At 42.6% G+C, this 21,020-nt stretch overlaps 1 long non-coding RNA gene across 1 annotated transcript; it reads right to left on the bottom strand.

The window, feature by feature from the left end:
• Positions 1–6,407: 6,407 nt before the first annotated feature.
• Positions 6,408–20,437, bottom strand: LOC111849079 (uncharacterized). Its single transcript, XR_002839454.2, has 3 exons — positions 19,997–20,437; positions 18,305–18,713; positions 6,408–11,109 (listed from the first exon to the last, which is right to left on the bottom strand). It is a non-coding gene; the product is annotated as an uncharacterized lncRNA (long non-coding RNA).
• Between the last annotated feature and the right edge of the window lie 583 nt (positions 20,438–21,020).

Raw genomic sequence — 21,020 nt, 5'->3', positions numbered from 1 at the left:
ATGAGATATACACTGATCAGCCATAACATAAAACACCACCGACAGGTGCAATAAATAACATTGATTATCTGGTTTCAGTAGCTCCTGTCAAGGGTGCCATTATATATGAGCCAAGTGAAGTCATTTCCTGAAGTCGACGTTCTGGGTAAGCGTAAGGATCTGAGCGACTCTGACAAGGACCAAATTGCGATGGTCAGATGACTGGGTCAGAGCATCTCTATAACGACAGGTCTTGAAGGGTGTTCCCAGTGTTCCCAGTGGTCAGTATTTACCATAAGTGGTTCAAGGAAGGCCAACCGGTAAATTGGCGACAGGGTTATGGGCACCCATGGTTCACTGATGTATGTGGGGAGCGGTTGGACCATCTGATGCAATCCTACAGACAAGCTACTGTAGCCACAGATCAGTCAGAGTGCTCATGTTGACCCTTGTCTACCACCGAAATCACCTACAATGGGTACAACAGCATTCGAACTGGACCAGAACAATAGAAGAAGTTGGCCTGGTTTGAAGAGTCACATTTTCCGTTATGTCATGTGGATGGCCAGGTGCACGTGCATAATTAACCTAACTAAGAGATGGCCCCAGGAAGGCAAGCTGGCAGAAGAAGTGTGATGCTGTGGGCAAAGCTTGGGTCCTGGCATTCATGTGGATGTTACTTTGATACGTGCCACCCACCCAAACATTGTTGCAGACCAAGTACACCCCTTCATGGCAATGGTAATCCACAATGGCAGTTAGGATAATGCACCCTGCCACACTGCAATAACTGTGCAGGAACGGTTTGAGGAACATGAAAGAGATCAAGGTGTTGACTTGGCTTCAAAATTCCCCAGATCTCAGTCTGATTGAGTATCTGTGCGATGTGCTGGACAAACAAGACCGATCCATGGAATCTCCACCTCATAACTTAAAGGATCTGCTGCTAATGTTTTAGAGCCAGATACCACAGGACACCTTCAGAGGTCTTGTGGAGCCCATGCCTCGATGACTTAGAGCTATTTTGGCAGCACAAGGGCAACCTACACAATATTAGGCTGTCAGTTTTAATGTTATGGCTGATCAGTGTATATTGCAAAACAAAAATGAAACGAAACAAAAGTCATCAGTAAGCCTGCACATAACCCAGCAAGCGTGCCTCTTGCCAAGCAGTCTCTCAAACATACCCTAGCTGACCCTATTTATCCTTAAGTGAGTTAACACATCTAATCAGGGCCAGCTGGGTTTCACCACCATTTGTCGGCCGAGATTGGTGATCTGTCGGCATGGCAGACAAAACCCGGCGCCAGGGCATCGTCGTGCCTGCGTGGTGTGTCATGCCGCAATCAGGAGTGTCTTTGGAGTGACTTCCTCCTCAGCAGGGCGCAGAGTCTCTGTGGGCGCATAGTTTTAATCAGGTGATTTAACGTGGGCCGAGCTAAAGAGCATCTGCTCTCTGGGGGTGCAGTGCCAGCGTCTTTGTTTACCGACGTCCCAGCTCACTCGAAATCCTGCAGCAGGTCTCCTGCGACGCGGCCCCCATCTGACGTGGGCATGCTGACAGACGCGGAGACTCAGGTTTTTTTTCTAGAAAGTGCTGCAGTGTGCTGTTTCTCTAACATATGCATGATATGGATTCTGCCCCAGATCAGACCACCTCCTAATATTTAATGCCTCAGATTTCCCTTGGGGTACATCTTGCATAAGATGTGCTTATGAAATTATAAATTCAGGACAGGACTTCCAAGGACTAATTTCATGAAAATATATTAAACGTATTCTATATATACAGTAATGACATTCAGTAAAACCTCCCACCTTACAAATATTACGTACTGGGTATCTACTTTTGGTCACTGTCTATACCCTTGACATCTGAAATATTTATTTGTATGTTGAAAATTCAGTATAAGCTCCAGTTGTCTACTTCTGGGAATGAGATCAGGGGTCATTTACTACTTGAGCTGTCTGAGATCCACAGCTTTTCATCCAAGAAAGTGCTTCAACTTTTTAGTGTGTAGGCTGTATCTCAAGTAAGTAAATGTGTTTCCTGACAAAAAGAAAACAGAGAGCTGACGCGATTTAAATACTCTGCTGAGGTGAATATTCAGAACCTTTAGCTTTTCTCTCCCCACTGTATAAAAATTAAAAAGCCACAGCGACCAAACTTTGCCTCCAGTTTTTTTTTTGCAGATTTCCATGCACCAAAATAACAATCTCTATCAAACAGCTGGCTTTAAAATTGTAAGCCTTATTTTTCAGTTAAACGCAAAGCGACAATGCAAACTGTGAATACTACTAAGAGTGGGTTATGTCTTCCTGTGAATATTCAAAGCTTGTAAACATGCCACCAGGATCAGATGGACACACTGTGGTTTATGTGTTGTGACAGAGACATACAAGCTCTGAATGCTGAAAATGTGCAAATGTGCATCTCTGAAGTATAAAAGGAAGGATTCTTTCTACGGCTGTTTTGCTAATGGATATGTTTGACTTGTCATCTCACCTACAATGACAAATGAATTCCTCGCGAGATGCTTTGTAAATGGTTGAAGTAGAACTCTGTATCCTGTTGAATCAATCACATCCTGGAGTCTACAGGAATTTAAACGATCGCCTATAAACGTGGATAAGTGATTATAAATGCATAAGCATAGATGTTGATGGATAGCTTTGGCTATGCCAGGCTATGTCAAAGCATGTGTTGATTTTTCTTTGAAATGTTCTTCGTGATTCGAAGCTTCAGATTTTCAAAGATTTATGAAAAGGGAAAACCAATTCCCTACTACGGCTATTTATTTTTATTAAAATATTAAAAGTATGAATATGAAAATTTTGGAAATTAATGCAGTGAGAGAGGGGGAGTGACCAGAACAATTACGTGACATGGGGATCGGCTGGGGAATGAGCAATTATCCTCATATAATGAGGTCGATCAAGGCACTGGGAGTTCAGTCCAGGTTATTGGGGGCCAAAAAAAGCAGAGAACAAGTCATAAGTATGTCAGGAACAAGGGCGAATGAATTACCAACAATAATCATGGTGACATAACTGTCCCTTCGAGATGAACGGTGATTCCTCTCCTGATAAACACTTTGGAAACAGGCGCAAAGCAGTTCGTTGATAGACCATATTGCCGTAGTGTTAATTTAACTGACATTCAATGCTCTTTCAGCCTTTCATCCAATATACAGTAGATCTCCTGGAACGTAACTGGAGAGGACCAAAATAATAATTAATCTTACTAAAATGGAATTATTAAGTAGTTTGTTCAAATATATACCCAGTGTAATAGTATATGACATTCTTTCTTCAATGGGTATCAGATACGACTCAGGGACAGGTGACATCAAAATTCAGAGCGAAATGATTTATCTAAAGACTTTCATCTGGGGCTCTGAAAACAAACCATAAAAGCTTTTCCAACATTTTGGGAAGTGTTCTCTAGCTTCAAGAACAGCAACGAAGCCAAAATCAAAGGTACAAGTTCTGAGCGAGACGGGGGGAGCTTGGGAACCTGGTCGCGCTCCTCTGTAGCAATGGAAATGAAATGAATTCATTTTCAAGCAACCAGTACAAAATTGTTTTTTAATGTTTCATGGGAAAAAAGAAATCACATCATGTAGCACACATTCATAATGAATTTCTTCATAATGGAGTAAATTAAGACATATCGAATAAATGTCAATATTCGCATAAAACTGACCAGGCTGAATATATTCTATCTGCAGTACAAAAGAGAGCAGTGAGTTTCTTGGGAAAATCCGTGTATAAATTAAACGCAAGTGTGCTTTCAAAAACTGCTGAATATTAGCTATTCGGTAAATGAAGCTTTTGCGTTTTTCTGTTTCCTATTGCAGGATATTTACAGTCACTGCTTCGGTTCTGCAGCCATCACAAATCCTGGGACTCATTTTATCGAGGACAAAATGCATGTTGTGTTTAAATGATATTCTCAGTAGCCAGTATATTAGGTACACCTGCCTGCTCATGCAAACAGTGAATCATGGGGCTGCATCCAGCACACTGACAGGGTCATGACATTCGCTTACTGTTTCATTAAGCATTCGAACAGCTAAGACGGCTGGTATAAGGGACTGTGACTGTTAGTGCCAGATATGGTGGTTCCAGCATCTCAGAAATGTCTGGGATTTTGGTGCACTGCAGTGTGTAGAGTTTGCAGTGGAGGGTGAGATGAATAAAGCACAAAATAATAGCTCGGTATAGCAGTAGAGAGCAGAATGGCTTTCCTGAACACACAACTACACCCTTCAATCTACCCCTGAGGCAGTACTAATGATAAAACTCTTATCTGATATAAGCTAGCTGGACCTTAGCAGCCATGTAGTTCAGATTTCCCTTGTGTAAGTATGTATAGCTTCTGTTGGTTACCTTTTCCCCCTCAGCTGGCTGAAAGTAAAACGTCCTTCATGAAATAACAATCGACCTTCTTTAACATTTACAGGACGTGTAACCAGAGTAAATCTACATGCCACTGCATCCACGTGTATGTGGTTACTGTTTAACCACCTTCCTGTCCGTTGAAAACAGTAAAACACTTGTATTTATTTATATTTTTTCTTTTTGTATTCGTTTTTTTAAATAATGTGTTTTAGTCCAGCACAAAAAAATTCCATTTCGAAAACCTTCTATTAAAACTGAAAGCAGATTAAACAAAATAATGTTTATGAACTTATGCTACACTCAACTGTTTTCAAAGGGTTCCTTTTACAAAGGAAACACTGTACCATCCAGCTGATATACAGCAAGCATTATTTGTTCAGTCAAAATACGATTGCTTTGGGAAACAGACATATACAGTAATGCATGCATAAATGAACACTAATCAATGTCCGGGTGCCCACGTAGCTGCCTGATGGAAAAGAGAGGCGTAAGTGTCCTGTCTGTTTGATTCTGGCTCCTCTTATCCCATTATAAGCACTATCGAGTAATAAATAAACAGGTGTAGGTTCTCCTGATATTCTTAGCTGGATTAATCATAGCTGATTAGAATTTATTAAATATTCAGTCAATATAGATGACAAAGCCCCGTGTTTTTAAAATCGCAGTTTTAAATGCGCTGGAGCTGAAATATGCAGGAAATGCTTTCTTAGATGTTTTAGCTCATAAAATGTAGGGAAGGGGAAAAAATGGATATGAAGAGTACCTGTGTGCACAGAGGTGTTAAAAAAAAACGTCACAATCCAACAAGTGATGAAAGTGGCAGGTCGACGATTTGCAGATCCCTTGCACTGAAATGTTTCGAAAATTAAATGAAAGTCATTTCCTTTAAGGCAAAAAGCTTTCATTTAGATTCCATGTAATGAAATATCTGTCTATAAATCAGTTTTAAATGTAATCAGATTATTGTAGTCAGAGATCATTTCAAATCAAAAACAAATCGCAAACAAAATGCAGTTGCATAATTTGATCTTGTTTTGGTCAGATATATAATGTCTGATAAGAAATGCTTTGTATATATTTTTAAAAGTACTCAGAGCAGTACATATGCTATACAAATAAGGATGCCACATAGCGATCACTATGTTTGGCCGGGGGGGTGTCTCGTAACACAGAATGTCAGAGAATGAGATATCACAAATGTAGGGAATATGCAAAATTGATTCCATTCATTTAAATGAATCCGGCTGCAGTCAGACTGATGTAATCAGAATCAGGCTCTCTGCAGCATTTTAATAAGGCCCCCGAATCCATAACTGCGCCACCAAGCCCCCGCAGCACCCAGCAGCGTCAGGTGACTTATGTGCTTTTCAAAAGAAAAAAAAAAAGAATGCTAAACACTAGAAACACTTCAAGTGGCTGTTAATGCCAGGGGTGCGTATGGGGGGTGCGTATGGGGGGTGCGGATGAGGGGTGCGTATGAGGGGTGCGTATGGGGGGTGCGGATGAGGGGTGCGGATGGGGGGTGCGGATGGGGGGTGCGTATGAGGGGTGCGGATGGGGGGTGCGGATGGGGGGTGCGGATGAAGGGTGCGTATGGGGGGTGCGGATGGGGGGTGCGGATGAGGGGTGCGTATGGGGGGTGCGGATGGGGGGTGCGTATGAGGGGTGCGTATGAGGGGTGCGTATGGGGGGTGCGTATGAGGGGTGCGGATGGGGGGTGCGTATGAGGGGTGCGTATGGGGAGTGCGGATGGGGGGTGCGTATGAGGGGTGCGAATGGGGGGTGCGTATGGGGGGTGCGGATGGGGGGTGCGTATGAGGGGTGCGGATGGGGGGTGCGTATGAGGGGTGCGTATGGGGGATGCGGATGGGGGGTGCGTATGAGGGGTGCGGATGGGGGGTGCGTATGAGGGGTCCGTATGGGGGGTGCGGATGGGGGGTGCGTATGAGGGGTGCGGATGGGGGGTGCGGATGGGGGGTGCGGATGAAGGGTGCGGATGATGGCGACGCTGAGCGATGCTTTGGAAAGCGGGTAGGAAGTGGTATTACCCATAGGATGGGGGAGTGCTGGCAATCTGGTTTTGCATAGATTCTGCCAGCTACTGGAACAGTACAAAAGGAACAGACTTTAGTGGTACGCCTGCTGTATGTCTATATATACATACACACACACACACTTAACTCTCACACCTACCCAAAGGCACGTCAGGCTTTTCTCATAGTAACATAATTATTGTCAGAGCGTGTAAGAGATATACTCACACACACACATATATACGGTACCGTACTAAAGTCTTAGGCAGTCGAACAAAATGTTTATGGCTATTTATCGGGGTAGTAAGCATATCACAAACAAGAATTTAATTTTTTCTTCAAGAAGTTACTGATATCTAGTTGGATGGCTGGATGAACCCTGCTTTGGTTCCCAAACTTCTCCTCGGGGGCACTTCAGTCATTCCATGTATTCGTTAAAGCTTACCACCAGCTCGATTAACTTAATTAGTTAAGTCACTCATTGACTTATTGATCAGCCAAACATGGTGTGCTAGTAGTCAAGTCAAAAACACATCGATGTACTGCAGTGTTTCCCAACCCGGTCCTCGGGGGCCCACAGACAGTCTACATTTTTGCTCCCTCCCAGCTCCCTGCCAAAAAGTCCATGTTTTTGCTCTCGAGCTTGGAGGAAGCAAAAACATGGTCATCTGTGGGTCCCCGAGAACCAGTTTGGGAAACAGTGGATACTGGAGTGACTTTAGGGGAGGTTTTGTTAAGCTGACATACTTTGACAGTAATAATATCACAGCTTTATACCAGGTGTCAACATCATGGTGAATTCTGACAGACATTGTGATCAAAATGAATTTTTTACCAGAGACATGCTATTTAGAAATGTAGGCTACCACAGACACAGATAAGTTTCACCGAATGGACATTTGTCTGTGTATGGACAGGTTGATGACTCCTGCTCTACACATGAAGATCATTTACACATGATTTTTGTTGATTTCCTAAGACTTTTGCGATGTATATATATTCTCTAGCTACACCACATCCATTCCCTCTTAAACTAAGAAGGACTGACACCTTGTCAGATAATGTTATACCCGCCCACAGTTTTAAAGAGCGCCGAATAGCCAGCGGTAACTAATACCCCTCCTGTCGGCTGTGCAGGTGACCCCCCTCCTAAGGATTAGTTTTGGGAAGAATAAGGAGATTGGGTACAGAGAAGCGGCCGCCTGTTTTGTATGGATGTGATAGATGGCTTATTAAAATTCAGGCAAGAAAACAGGTTTGATGTAAGCAGACTGCAACACTGGGCACACTTGCTCCCAAAACTCAAATGATATCCTAGGGACCTCCTCCACTGATCTTCCCAAAGCTGGTAATTAGGATTCGGGCATGAAATGGACTGAATATTTTATTCATTTTATTTTTTATTACTTATTTATTTGCTGGCATTATTATACGTGGTTTCAGCTTAAGAGTGTTATCCAGCCCCGTTAAGAGCCATCATCCCCATTTTTCTTTGAATTAAATGCCTCATTCCCTTTTCTCCATTCTTCCCATTTCCATTTGCTTCTGTGCAGGGATCTTGTGCCTAATCAATGACATGTGACCCGATGTAGAGAAGACACCAAGGGTAAGATCCAAATTCTGCAAGCAGAGTGTCAACGTTCCGATATACTCACCCCCGAAATAAGAAGCTGATTCTGAATTACTGAAACGTTTTCATTTTGGAACAATGGGAACGTAATTGCCACGGCTTTTTGCATTAATCTGAAAAATAGCACACAGGCTGTGTTTGGCAGGGGATAGACATAGAGCATTAAAATGCTGTGATTATGTCAACTCAGTCACCTTTTTCCTGGTCGTCTACCATGTTGGTTCTGCTGTTGGGTGACTTTTGACCTCTTGGCTGCGAAAATCTGTTTCACTTGTATGTGTCACTAAAATCAGCCGCTACACTATTTCACAGTCAGCCTCCATCCGTGAAATGCAGAAACTGTAGACTCTTATTGATTTTTTTTCTTCAGATTTTTGTTTTTTACCGATGACTCATCCGTTTCTGCCTGTTCAGTGTCAGATCCAATCTTTAACCAGCTCCATCGCTGAAACACTCCTCTTTCACAAAAATAAGGAGGCAGAATGAAACAGCAAATCTCATGGTCCGTTAGAGTACAAAGATACTCTTTAAATTAAACAAAAAGCAATAATATCACCCAATGGACCTGAGGGATGAATATGATGCTAAATAATAATATTATTTGCAACCATGACCCTGATCAGGAAAATTAGTGAGGACTGATGATGATGGATATTATATTTAATTAGGATTATTCAAGTAGGGACTTTGTGTACAGGATGAACAGTTTATGATTAAATAGTGTTCTTTAAAAAATTACAAATTACTAACATAAGAAATATTATCATAATAAATTGTAATTGTAATATCTAAATCGAAATGTGTTGTAAGTCACTTCCCTGTTGCAGATCCATGAAGCAATAGTGAGGACAGAAACATGATCTTGTTTTGGGTGCTTTTGTGCTAACAATATTTCCCAGCCATGCGGAATGAGCTGTGACTGAGGTTCTGCATCGGCGACTGGGGCATCGCCGTGGCCTCAGTGAGGGCGAAGGGCAGTGTTACCACAACAAACAGGGCTGCTGCTTTGGCTACCCTGTCTCCTCGTGGCACCTTTTTTAAACCGTCAAAACAATGGGAATCAGCGAATCGGAACTTAAAATTTCAGCATTATGTCATGACTACTTGCTTTTGAATTTTCCATGATGGTTCTGCTGATGCTAGTGGCAAGGTGCAGTGGCACCTTTTCATACTAAGCAAAAGTGAATAGTACTATATAATATATATCAATAATGTATGAATCTGTATATATGAATATTGCATAAATGTATATGAATGTTTTATATATATATATATATATACACACACACACACACACACACACACACACACACACACACTGATGAGCCAAAACATTATGACCATCCCCATGTGAGCCAAATGACGCCGACTATCTCATAAAAACAGTGAGCGTCAAGGTCTGGGATATTTTAACAGTAAGCTAAAAGATATACATGTATGCGTGTGTGGGTTATGTATGTCTCCACAATGTAATAAAAATGTTATTTTTACATGGTGGGGACTATTTTCTGGTCCTCAGACTGCAATCAAAAAAAATTTAAAAGCCAAAAGACCTGTATTTTGTTTGGTTAGTAACGGTTAGGGCTGAATGGACAGTGTGTGTGTGTGTGTGTGTGTGTGTGTGTGTGTGTGTGTCATATCATTTTGGTCAATTGCACTGTGGAACTTAATTATTACTTATACCGAATGTCTTACTTAGTCATCCATAGATGTGTGTATTGGGAGATATTTGTAACAACTTACTACATAATTTATATCTACATTTCCACTACGCCCCCATACACACTGCAGTCATTTGGCATCACCGAGACTGGAGTCATGCATCTGTAAATTCAACTCTAGATAATATCAGGGTAATATAACATATCTCCCCCGCATATAAATTTACATCTGCTCATTCAGTGATTCAAATGAGAAGCTAGTATATATTGTAACTTCACTTCAAAAATTAATTAAAAGGGGCCTTTAATTACTACTTTCCACTTCATAGCTTTCCTTCATGTGTTCACTGTAACAAAAAAAATTTTAATGGAGGGAGAGAATGTCAGAAGAAGAACAATTAATTATCCAGTACTGAAGTATTCATTCCTTCTTACAGAGAGACGCTGGGTCATTGGCCAGGCACAGCCCTCGCTGAACTGGCTGGTGTTACACTCGTCCACCTGCTCTTTGTGGATCACGCTTCTTTAGGGGATACCCAGATGAACGTAGGGCCATTGAAAACTAAGAGATGGGTGGCGAATCCAAATGTCAAATACAAATTACAGCCAAGCCTTTAAATTTTAATTGGCTTGGAATTTATCCCGGATCTTCAATAAAGTACTATGTCTACGGACATGCCACACTTCAAATAATTAATGGCCAACTTCCAGGCAAGAGAGACACTCTTTTACACTACTATTATGTAGTAAATCTCAGAGGGTTTCCCATCCTAACAATTCTTTCTTCCCCTGTCTAGAACTAAAATTGAAAAGGTAACTTAAAGCCGACATCGTTTTGCTGTCACATGAATTAATGGGATGGATTTTAACAGATCCGGGATTATATCAGCATGGAGGAATGGCTGATTGCTGCCGTGCCTATGAAGGCAGAAAGAGGACAAGTCGACAGTGTCAAAGGTGGGATCTGTGGACCTATAATCAATCCTGAGCTGAGATCTTAGGGTATCCAGGAGACGTGTTAGACACCAAGCATGAGATCTGCCGCAGAGAGCAAAGGATTAAAGGAAGGAAACGATTTAAACTGGCCTGCGGGGGTCGACCCACGAGCCTTTCCAATGCTGAAGAGAGCAAAAGTCACGCAGGCAGTGTCAGACACGAGATACACGCTCCAAGGACCAAATTAATCAGAGGGGACTCCCTCGTCTTGCTTCATCTTCACGTGAGCTGTGGGGAGCAGAACACAGAGGTACCTGTAACACACTCATAGACGTAGATCTGTCCCAAGCAGCCCCCTAGGGTCACAAAATGCATCCCGTGTGTCCTCCATCTATTCTGTTGCTGTTCCACAAGCCCACGATTCTCCTGCTGGACCCTTAGGTATGGAGTCCTCCTGGAAGGTGTCCTGGAGAAAAGAAAAAAAAAAAAAGTGTAAAACTGAAAAGCCCACTTTGAGGGATAACAGTTCAGTTAACATGTCGTCATGTACCGGGAAGGATGGAAACGAAGGCAGGCGTGGGAAAAAGCAGAAGGGGGCTTTATTTAAACAAAACACAACAAGTAGAGCAAAAGGAAAAGGACCACGAGAGGTCAAAATGGGGTTAGGGTGAATCGGGAGAGAAGACAGGGTGCAGGACAAACTGGCGAGCACAGGTAGGCAGCAGTGTCACACACGCAACAATACAATGATCGGACTGAGGAGCTCAGGACGAGGAGGCACTATATACACCACAGATGAGGGAGTAGACGAGAGGCACCTGAGATCATCCACACGAGGGCTGAAATGAGAGGCACCTGGGATCATCCACACGAGGGCTGAAATGAGAGGCACCTGGGATCATCCACACGAGGGCTGAAATGAGAGGCACCTGGGATCATCCACACGAGGGCTGAAATGAGAGGCACCTGGGATCATCCACACGAGGGCTGAAATGAGAGGCACCTGGGATCATCCACACGAGGGCTGAAATGAGAGGCACCTGGGATCATCCACACGAGGGCTGAAATGAGAGGCACCTGGGATCATCCACACGAGGGCTGAAATGAGAGGCACCTGGGATCATCCACACGAGGGCTGAAATGAGAGGCACCTGGGATCATCCACACGAGGGTTGAAATGAGAGGCACCTGGGATCATCCACACGAGGGCTGAAATGAGAGGCAGGGTTAAACGAGGAACAGGTGTGGCTCATTAGCGCCACACCACGGGGAACACGGGGGGAAAAGGCAGGTGGGGTGTGACACATGTGAAAGAGCTGGATTTCTTTACTGCTTGGAGATCAGTGTTGTTAGCATGCTGCTGGTCACCTTTAGGCTCCAGATTGCCCAGAGACTGGCTGATCAGTCATACCTTTCAGCTTTCACATGTATACAGTGAAACACAAGACTTTTTCCAGGTTTCACAGTGCAAAAGTGACACTGCGCTAACAATCACTGTACAAAATTGTGCGAGACAACAACACCTGGTTCGCATCCTGATGCTCAGGATTGCGATTAGTCTAATTCCCATTTCTGAGTACAGGCCTAAGGCATCCTCAGACAGCAAAGCTCGATGCTTCAGAGGACACCAGACACCAGCGTACAGATGGGCGTGATTTCACTTTCATATAAATCAAGGCAGAGAATAATTAACCCAGCAAAGCAAACGTATGAACAATTATTATTATTTCCCATTCCCTAGAAGTGTCATTTATTAATCTTAATTTTTTTCACATTGTTAATTTGGGAATTAATTTTGACAGTGATTGGGAAATTATGCTAGCAATTAGACATCTCTTGGGGGAAAATGCAAGTATTTAAAAGTGAAAAGGCAAAGAGAGAAAAGTAAATCAGGTTAGTCTGAATTTAGAATATTATATACCATTACCTAAGTGTCATTAATTTTTCACATTTTACTCAAATTTCCCAGATTATTCTGCTTGGCCGTGTTACTGATGGGATATGAATAGGTGAAAAGTACAAATGTTACCCAGACCATTTCAAAGATAATGCATTTCCTCCTAAAACCTGTCTTTCCTCTCATTTCTTCCTCATCCTGTAAGAGTATGGGAGGGGTGTCTGCTTCAATTTCAACATGATGACAAGGACACCCTGTACTCTGCTTAAATCTGCCGCTAGCCAACCATAGGAAATATCCAGTAATCTTCAACTCAGACTCCTGTCTAGTACGCAATTTCAAAATGCGTAATTTTTCTATTTCTGAGGGCAGTTTCTATGGAGTAATTCCTGAGGTGTTGCATTTCAGAGAAAAATATTAGGCGGAATCCTCTTTATACAGGGATCTGTTGAATTTACAGATACGGTGTTAATGTGAAGATTGCTTTCTGTGCACCTGGGTTCAGACCTGCATACTGTACAAGGTCTCTTATTGCTGCCAAACAGACATACAGAGCATCATCAGTTACCACAGCTTGCTGATAGTTTCTTAAGCAAGTGGAATATTAATATAATCTATAAGGAATTTTATTTTACACAGCTAGTCCTCTGTTAAGGGAAATAACTGTAAGCTGGTGTGTTTGCGCGAGATCAGAACGCTCTGCTTTTAAATCAAGATGATTTGCTTTGCATTGGTGCTTTTCACCTGATCACATCTCATTTTTTTCCCGTAATGAAAATGCACGTTGTTACTGAGGCAGGTGACATCGGCTCTGCCTACATCGAAGAACATCACAGTACGCGAGAACATCGATGGCATCCATCATTTGGGAACTATTGATTGTGAGACGGGGGTGGGGGGGGGGGGGGGGGGCGTCTAGCAGTAACAAGAGGATGTAATTTGCATCGGGGGAAAAAAACGCTGCTTTTCAAAGTGCCATTTTACCCAGCAGACGGGTGAAATAGGCCGACGATTGTCACTTGGGGATTGCGCTCTGATGCGGAAGACGCTACTGTAGGTGATTCTTCACGCATACTTAATATTAACCGCACTGTGTTTTGAGGGCCTTTCACATCTCTCTATAGGAGATTATGTAATGTGTCGCTAATATGTAGGCTACATTAAATTCTGAATCCATTCATCACTGCAAATTGCTTGCTTTCTGAACTGAAACTATGTACAGTGAAGCTGAGCGTGATCATAAAAAATAGAAATAATTGCAGGTGAACAATAAAAAACAATTACAAATTTTTGACAATATGAGTCCAATCATACATGTTTCATACGGTTATCGCAAGGTTGACAAAATACTTGCACTGTAAATATTAACTATCAATCGTGCTGTGCTTGTATGTTTTGAATATTGCCATTCCATTTTTCTTTTTCCTTGTTTATGGAGTAAATCTTGAAGCCAGCAGTGTTATGGATACACTTTACCTTGCGGTGAATAATGTGTTCTGTACTTTATGTGAAAGATCAGATCTGCACCTGGTGTTGCTGGAAAGTTCCCAAGTAAAATCCATAGCTACGAATGCTTGAGGTATGGATTTGCTGTCAATGGAGAAAATGTAGAAACGGATCACTGTGTATTAAACAGGTTCAAGACACAATATAATATACAGAATTTCTTACATATGCGTTCAGCACCACTGCACTTATACATTGCATTTTATATGAGCCTATATAAATGCGTTAAAGCAAATTGTTCTCTTTACACTTGATGTGCCTTGAGACAGAGGTGTTCCTTCACCATGAATATGTTTCCCCACCCAAGCACTGGTCATTCCAGAATGTTCTAGTGACAGGATTCTGCAACAATCAGTAAGGGATCTCTTGGCAAGCTTCAGTTAACAGGGGACAGCCTGGTGAACAGCATGGTGCTTCAGATAAACGTACTGCCACCGTCAGAGTTAACGCATGAGCCGCCCTGCACACGGAAGGATTTACAGACCCCCAGGGGAACAGGAGGACACTTCTGGACGCCTGGCAGGTGGTCAGCCAATCCTGATGCTTGCTGAATGACCTTTTAGTGTCACGCTACTTTGAATCATCTCCTAATGTGTGCCAGCCAACTTGCAGATGGTCCTGATGATTGTGGTAAAGACGCGGACATCTAGGAGAGTCTGAAATCTTTGACAAGGAAAGGGAACGAACACGTGAGATATTCCTAAGGAACTGTACAATCCTCATGCACCGTGTAACGTTATCAGTTGACAAACGTTACGAATAGCTGAAATATCAGCACTATACAACCAGCATTCCCTCTCAGCTGATCAAGATCCATGCTCAATAGTTACTTGATGAAAAGCAAGATTTGCAAGTAAAGACATCAGAGATGTCACTAGAGAAAGTTGTTCATTTCCAGCTCGAATTAACACTTGCATTCTAGAATCGCATGTTCTGCAACGCCTCCGTCGCCATGCGCCTGAGTGTCCTGCAGAGCAGATTACTGTTTCTGCAGCTCCACTTCATTCCACAAAACCTAGAGGGGAGCAAATATTCAACTAGGCTATTTACGCCTACACACCTCCCATCTGCGGTTCATTATTTTTCATCATCGGTAAATTCCATAAACCCTAGGCAAAGTTTAATTGCTAGCTGTATAAGTATGGAATACCTTGGAAGGTATAACGCAAAGGAGTAGAATGAACTCGGCTTTACAGTGTCTAATTTGATGCTCTTGACCTGAGCATGAGATTAGATGACATATACCATGTGAAAATAGTCCAGAGCAGGGTTTTTCAGATCATGGTCCTCAAGGTCTGAGCCCTGCTGGTTTTCCAGCCTTCCTTCACGTGTGAGCCAGGTGTGAAACCTCTGGCCAATCAGAATCAGTAACTATTAATCTAAGTACATGGGAGCACTGAAAACAAGGCCTGGATTTGGAATTTAGGTCCAGGTTTGAAGAACCCTGGTAAAGAGGAATCCATGTCCTTTGCGGTGTTTCCACCAATATGGAAGATGGAGATACTTTAGTGGTATCCTTGCAGATTCCACCCCAGTGTCACACCAGAGTTCTGTTTTATTGCTATTTGTTGACACATAAATATATTGGTGCTGGAAGGTTTGTATGCAGGTGTCAGTTTCTCTAGTTTATAGATTCTGAGGAACCGACAGGAGGAGGAACATCTCTGTTATGAACTGCTGGGGTACATATAAACGTCATGTACAATAAGAATAAGGAGACTTATTATCCAGAAGGAAGGAAGTCAGCTCCTTACTCAGGAGATTCCAAAGTTTATAATTCATTGCTCATGATTCATAAGGATTCTAGATGGAAGCCCATCACAGTAGTTGACCATTTTAACCTCAAGCTCATTTCATTCCCTTGTTTTTGTCTTCATAATCCATCCCACCCAACATCGATTTCTACCATAGCAAAATGAAACTTCAGCATAAAATCACGTCTGCTACCAGCTGTTTACCTGTCTGGAAAACTCAGTGAGGGATGGCAGCCCTATAACCACACACCTTATAATTATTCATATTACAACTATGGGGAGATGTGAGCAATGCAGATGTTTACGCTACACTAACCTGGGCGGAGGGGGGGATATATACAGACCGTGTAAATAGGTCTGGTTACAAATTGATGCTGCTGTGGGAAATGGCTTGCAGTTTGTCATAATCATATTCCAGCTAAATAACATTCACTCTGCGTTGACTTAGTTCATTTTAAAAACCACATATTCATTTTAACAGATGTTTGCTTAAATTTGCCATATTATTTTATGTTTTTGCAAGTACAGCTATGCCATCAGCCCTAACTTTTAAAATACATAACTACAAGCAGGTCAACTCCAGCACTGTTTGAAACATTGTTGACAATAACAATATTAACATAAAGAATCTCAAGGCAAAATTCTGCATGTCTAAATCGGGAATCTTCAGCGCTATGTTTTCCTTGTAAGTGAACACTGATGACAGACCTTGTTTATGGTTTTGGTTTGTTTGTATCACCAAAAACTTTCAGTCAGGCGAAAAAGCAGGTGTACATCTAAATGTCATTAACGTCAACGTCAGCAGCCAATGGGCTACGGCCAAAGTCTCTAGAAGCATCTCTGTGGTCTCAAAAAGAGCAAAGTTAAAAATAGTCTTTCTGCGCTATGCAGCAGCTCTGTTTGGGCTGCTCTTCAGCCAAGAAACACACTTTCCTAACTGTCACATCATGGCCCAGTTTCTATACCGTCAGAATACGGTTATAGAAGCCAAGAGCCATGTTACATGAGGGTGACACATCTTAAGGTCACTCAAGCGTCCCTATTACTCATTCATATCCCTGGCAAATTCAGCGTACCCTGATCAATACTAGAGAAAATGCAAACTACCAAGACGTTTCTAATTTGCTACAGCAGAGTTGGACGTGACTTTTTCTCAATAACTGAAATAAAGAAGTAATTCATTTGTGATTTAAGGCAATTCAGGATAGAAGTAGAAATATATGTATCTTTATTGCATAAATACATAGTCAACTAAATACAGTCATTGACCTATTAGGAATCATCCCAATAAGATGACATCTGTAATACCAATGTAACAAAAAAATTATATGCATATGATTTTTTTTGTCAGTTTTGATTTATGCATTTTTTACTGCAGTTTCCCCGTTCGACTACCAATGAAATGACTATTTCGGTATTTCCCTAACGGGTCCTTGGGGACCCCCAGACAGCACATGTTTTTGCTCCCTCCCAGCTCCCTGGCAGACAGTCCACATTTTTACTACCGAGAGCTGGGAGGGAGTAAAAACATGGACTGTCTGGGGTACCTGGACACTGGGTTGGGAAACACTGGTCTATTTGACCATCTACACAAATACATCAACCAGCCAAGTTGCAAAGTGAAAATGTTTCCTCTCATCCTGCCTCTGCATTGAGTCTCAGTCCCAGTCCCAGTCTAACTTGGGATTAAGTTTCCTCTCATCCTGCCTCTACGTTGAGTCTCAGTCCCAGTCCCAGTCTAACTTGGGGTTAAGTTTCCTCTCATCCTGCCTCTACGTTGAGTCTCAGTCCCAGTCCCAGTCTAACTTGGGGTTAATCTCTTAACTGCTGATTCTTCACTTCCTTGCCTGCCTCCCCGTTGACTCTACTGTACTGTGCACCGACTTCACCACTCCACTCGACTAGACACAGGATGGGGGGGTCAATGGGAGGACCGCCCCCCCCCCCCCCCCAAATGTGATGTGAAACACAGCCCAAGACACCCGGTCTTAAATATTCTATGTGGCGCAGATCATAACATTGGACGGTTGCCTGTGCAGGAGACATAAGCTATTCCACCAGCCCCCCCAGGATAGTCAAAGAGGGGGTGGATTGATGTGAAATGCAGCTCAAGGAGGTCAACTTTACAGGGCCTACATGCTGCAGACCACAGCTCCGAGGGGCCGTGTGCTGAGAGGACATGAAAGGAAAAGCAAGCTGACAGTGATGGTCGGGGGGGGGGGGGGGGGGGGCACTCGGCACAAAACGTGAGAAGAAATCCATTTGCTGGCACGGCGGCGTCAATCCCTCACTGCTAAGAAGGGTTGAGTCAGGGCAGGGAGGGAGCCGGCGAAAACTGCACTGATCTGCAGCTCGTGTCTTGACAGCCCCTTTTTCACGGCAGACACTGGCCATGAACGTACGGAGATAAACGATGAAGGGGAGACAGAAAAATGGACAACAAAAGCTGTGGAGTAGAAGCATCCTTCCAAATTGACATAAAAATTCACTCGGAGTTCACTCACCGATTGCTGCACAGCAAAAGTTTGGGATAGGCTTATATAATAGATGCTCAGTGCAACTCCCTAGACAACCCGCTTCAGACCTGCAGAATATTCCAGCTCCTGCTGCATTCAGTTCTCAGCTGAATTGTCAATGAAATGGCAGGAAGAGGAAATGTTCTACCAAAAGCGGGAACGTAGAAAGGATCAGAAGTGCAATGACATCCATGCAGAGAGAAGGTCACCCCTAGGAACCGGCCAAGCAGTAACACCTGGGACCGATGAATACACCGGTCCCTCTTGAGGATTACAGCAGATGCGGACCGGAGTGTCTCTGGATCATGGGGCTTGGTCCCTGCAGGTTGCATGGTCAGGGAGCATCGCCTTACGTCCATGTGCTCTTCCCTTGACTCACCGAACGTGGTTTGTGATCCTGGAAACGAAAACAGCCACCATGGAGCCTTCAGCTTCCGCTAAACCTCATAATTATTTTGCTCTTTAGCAAACTTAGGTTCTTCAACTTGGAATCCTACATTCACCTTCCTATAAGTCTCTAATTGTAATCCTAGAATAAACTATGAAAGAAAAGATTTGGCAGATGACCATAATGCCCAGACTACATATTTTGGCTCAATTGAAATCTGAATATTCCGTGTGGAAAGAAGGGAAAATATATATTGTTATTTCCTGAAACTTGCGCAAAGCCAGGCAGTTTGGTTGAAGACAAGCATGGTTGCCACCTGCATTCATTTTTCACAGTGTGCCTATTCATCTAATGCAATGTCACAGTGAGACTGAAGCTTATCCCAATTTGCACAGGATAGGGGGGACAGAGAGACCACGACCTAATCAAAATAACGCAAGATTTTGCGCCCGCTTTCTGCTCATAGGAGCAATGTTTATTAAATGAGGCGTGGCCGGGCACTTTGGCGCATTGCTATATTAATGCAGCGCAATAACATTGCGCTTTTGACCAACAAAAACTATGTAGGCTATGACGTCAATGACACATTGTTAAATGGTATTTAAGCAGCGCGATTTAGAACGTGTGGGTGCATGGCGCTCGATCGTTACGGACAACGTATAAAAGCGACACTAATAGTTTTTTGTTAATTTTATTTCATTTATATACATTTTATTATAGAGTACATCTGGTCCTTTCCCCTAATCATACTGTGTAATGAAACACCAATGTAGATTTATAAGCAATGAATAAACAATATCATCAAAATAATCTTTCGAACTCATTATCAGAATTAATCACGTACTATAATTGAAAGGACATTTGGATTGCTATAAATGTGTTTCAGATATCGATAGTGAAAGTAGAAAAACAACAGCCCTATTGCCGGCAATAAAGGCCTATTATTTGAACATTTTAAAACATTTTTAAAACTGTAGATTGTGTTTTGTTTGAACAAAGATCACTTTTTCAAATTTTGCGAACTCCAGATCCAAAATTAAAATATAAACGCACACACATAACGGAGTCCCTGCTCGTTCTGTAGCGATCGAGCTTCCCCATCTTCTGACGTCTTTAAACCGCTTTCGGCTACACGCGGCTGATCTGTTGATGCCAGAAAACGAGGAGTCGCCTGCTGCTACCTCATCCCACGCCCGCTTCCCTCGATAGGCTTGGTGGAACAGTGGTGCTCCCGTAGACGACGTGCTCACGCTTTCTCACCTCACGCACAAGCCGAAAGCGATCTGGCTTACCGGGCAAACACACCATTGTAATAGCAATCCGCAGTACATCATGGGCCGCTGCCTTTTATAGGTGAGGTGACGTGCCATTCCGTTTGATTCATTGCAGGTTACACTCAAACACGCCTCTGACTAATTAAGGGAGGACAGCCTTCTTCTGGCGCAAAGCCTGTTTTTCCGCGTTCGAATAGCAAAATGGGTTTGGACACGCCCATAAATGTTAGTTGCGCCTTGCGCTTTACGCTCTGCGCTAGATGTCAGTATAGAGTCACAGGAGTCCACTTAGAAGCTATTCTGGGTGGTGTGTGACCACAGTACAAAACACTCAGTGTCTTTGCCGATCCCAAATAAAACTTGGACTATACTTTTGACCATCAAATCTCACAAAACAACTGATTTGTAAGATAGATGAATTAGTTATCCATTTGTTATCTAGTTCTAGTAATGTATTTAAATCATTAAATGTTCCTAAATCAGGATTTTGCTATTTTGGTTACACAAAAAAAATGATTTGATAAATTCTGGTAAGTTTGACCACAGACTAACTTATCACACCGACTCCAGCGGTTTTACAAAAAAATGAAGGCACTCAACACTTGCTGACAAAAGCATTTTTACTGAATACCAAAAAAACAGTTTTGCATTATTAGATTTGGTCAAGCAAACAGACTGCACAGAACTTAATAAACTGGATATACACCATGTTGCCTTTCATTTAGTCATGGGATGCAAAGGTTCAGTGTGACTGCTCTTGATAGTAATAATAATAATACCCAGTGAAGGCATTTAAGGTTCAGCTTGTCTTAAAGCCATGTGCAAATGCCGAGAGCCTGAGAACTGAAGCAGGTAGATTCAAGTTTAGATACAAGTATATTACTTCTACAGTCCATTCATTCCACAGAATGAATGGGAGTGAGACAGATTTCTATGAACAGATTTTCTAGATCTTCCGCACTTTTTCTTATTTGTTTATGTCCAGCATAGGCATGCAGGACTGACACAGAACTGCAGCAGATGGCAAAGGCCACTCTGGGAA

Source organism: Paramormyrops kingsleyae, chromosome 17 (genome assembly GCF_048594095.1).
Source record: "Paramormyrops kingsleyae isolate MSU_618 chromosome 17, PKINGS_0.4, whole genome shotgun sequence".
Classification (NCBI taxonomy): domain Eukaryota; kingdom Metazoa; phylum Chordata; class Actinopteri; order Osteoglossiformes; family Mormyridae; genus Paramormyrops; species Paramormyrops kingsleyae.
Note: the sequence above shows the minus strand (reverse complement) of the source record. Positions and strands in the feature narration are given on the sequence as shown.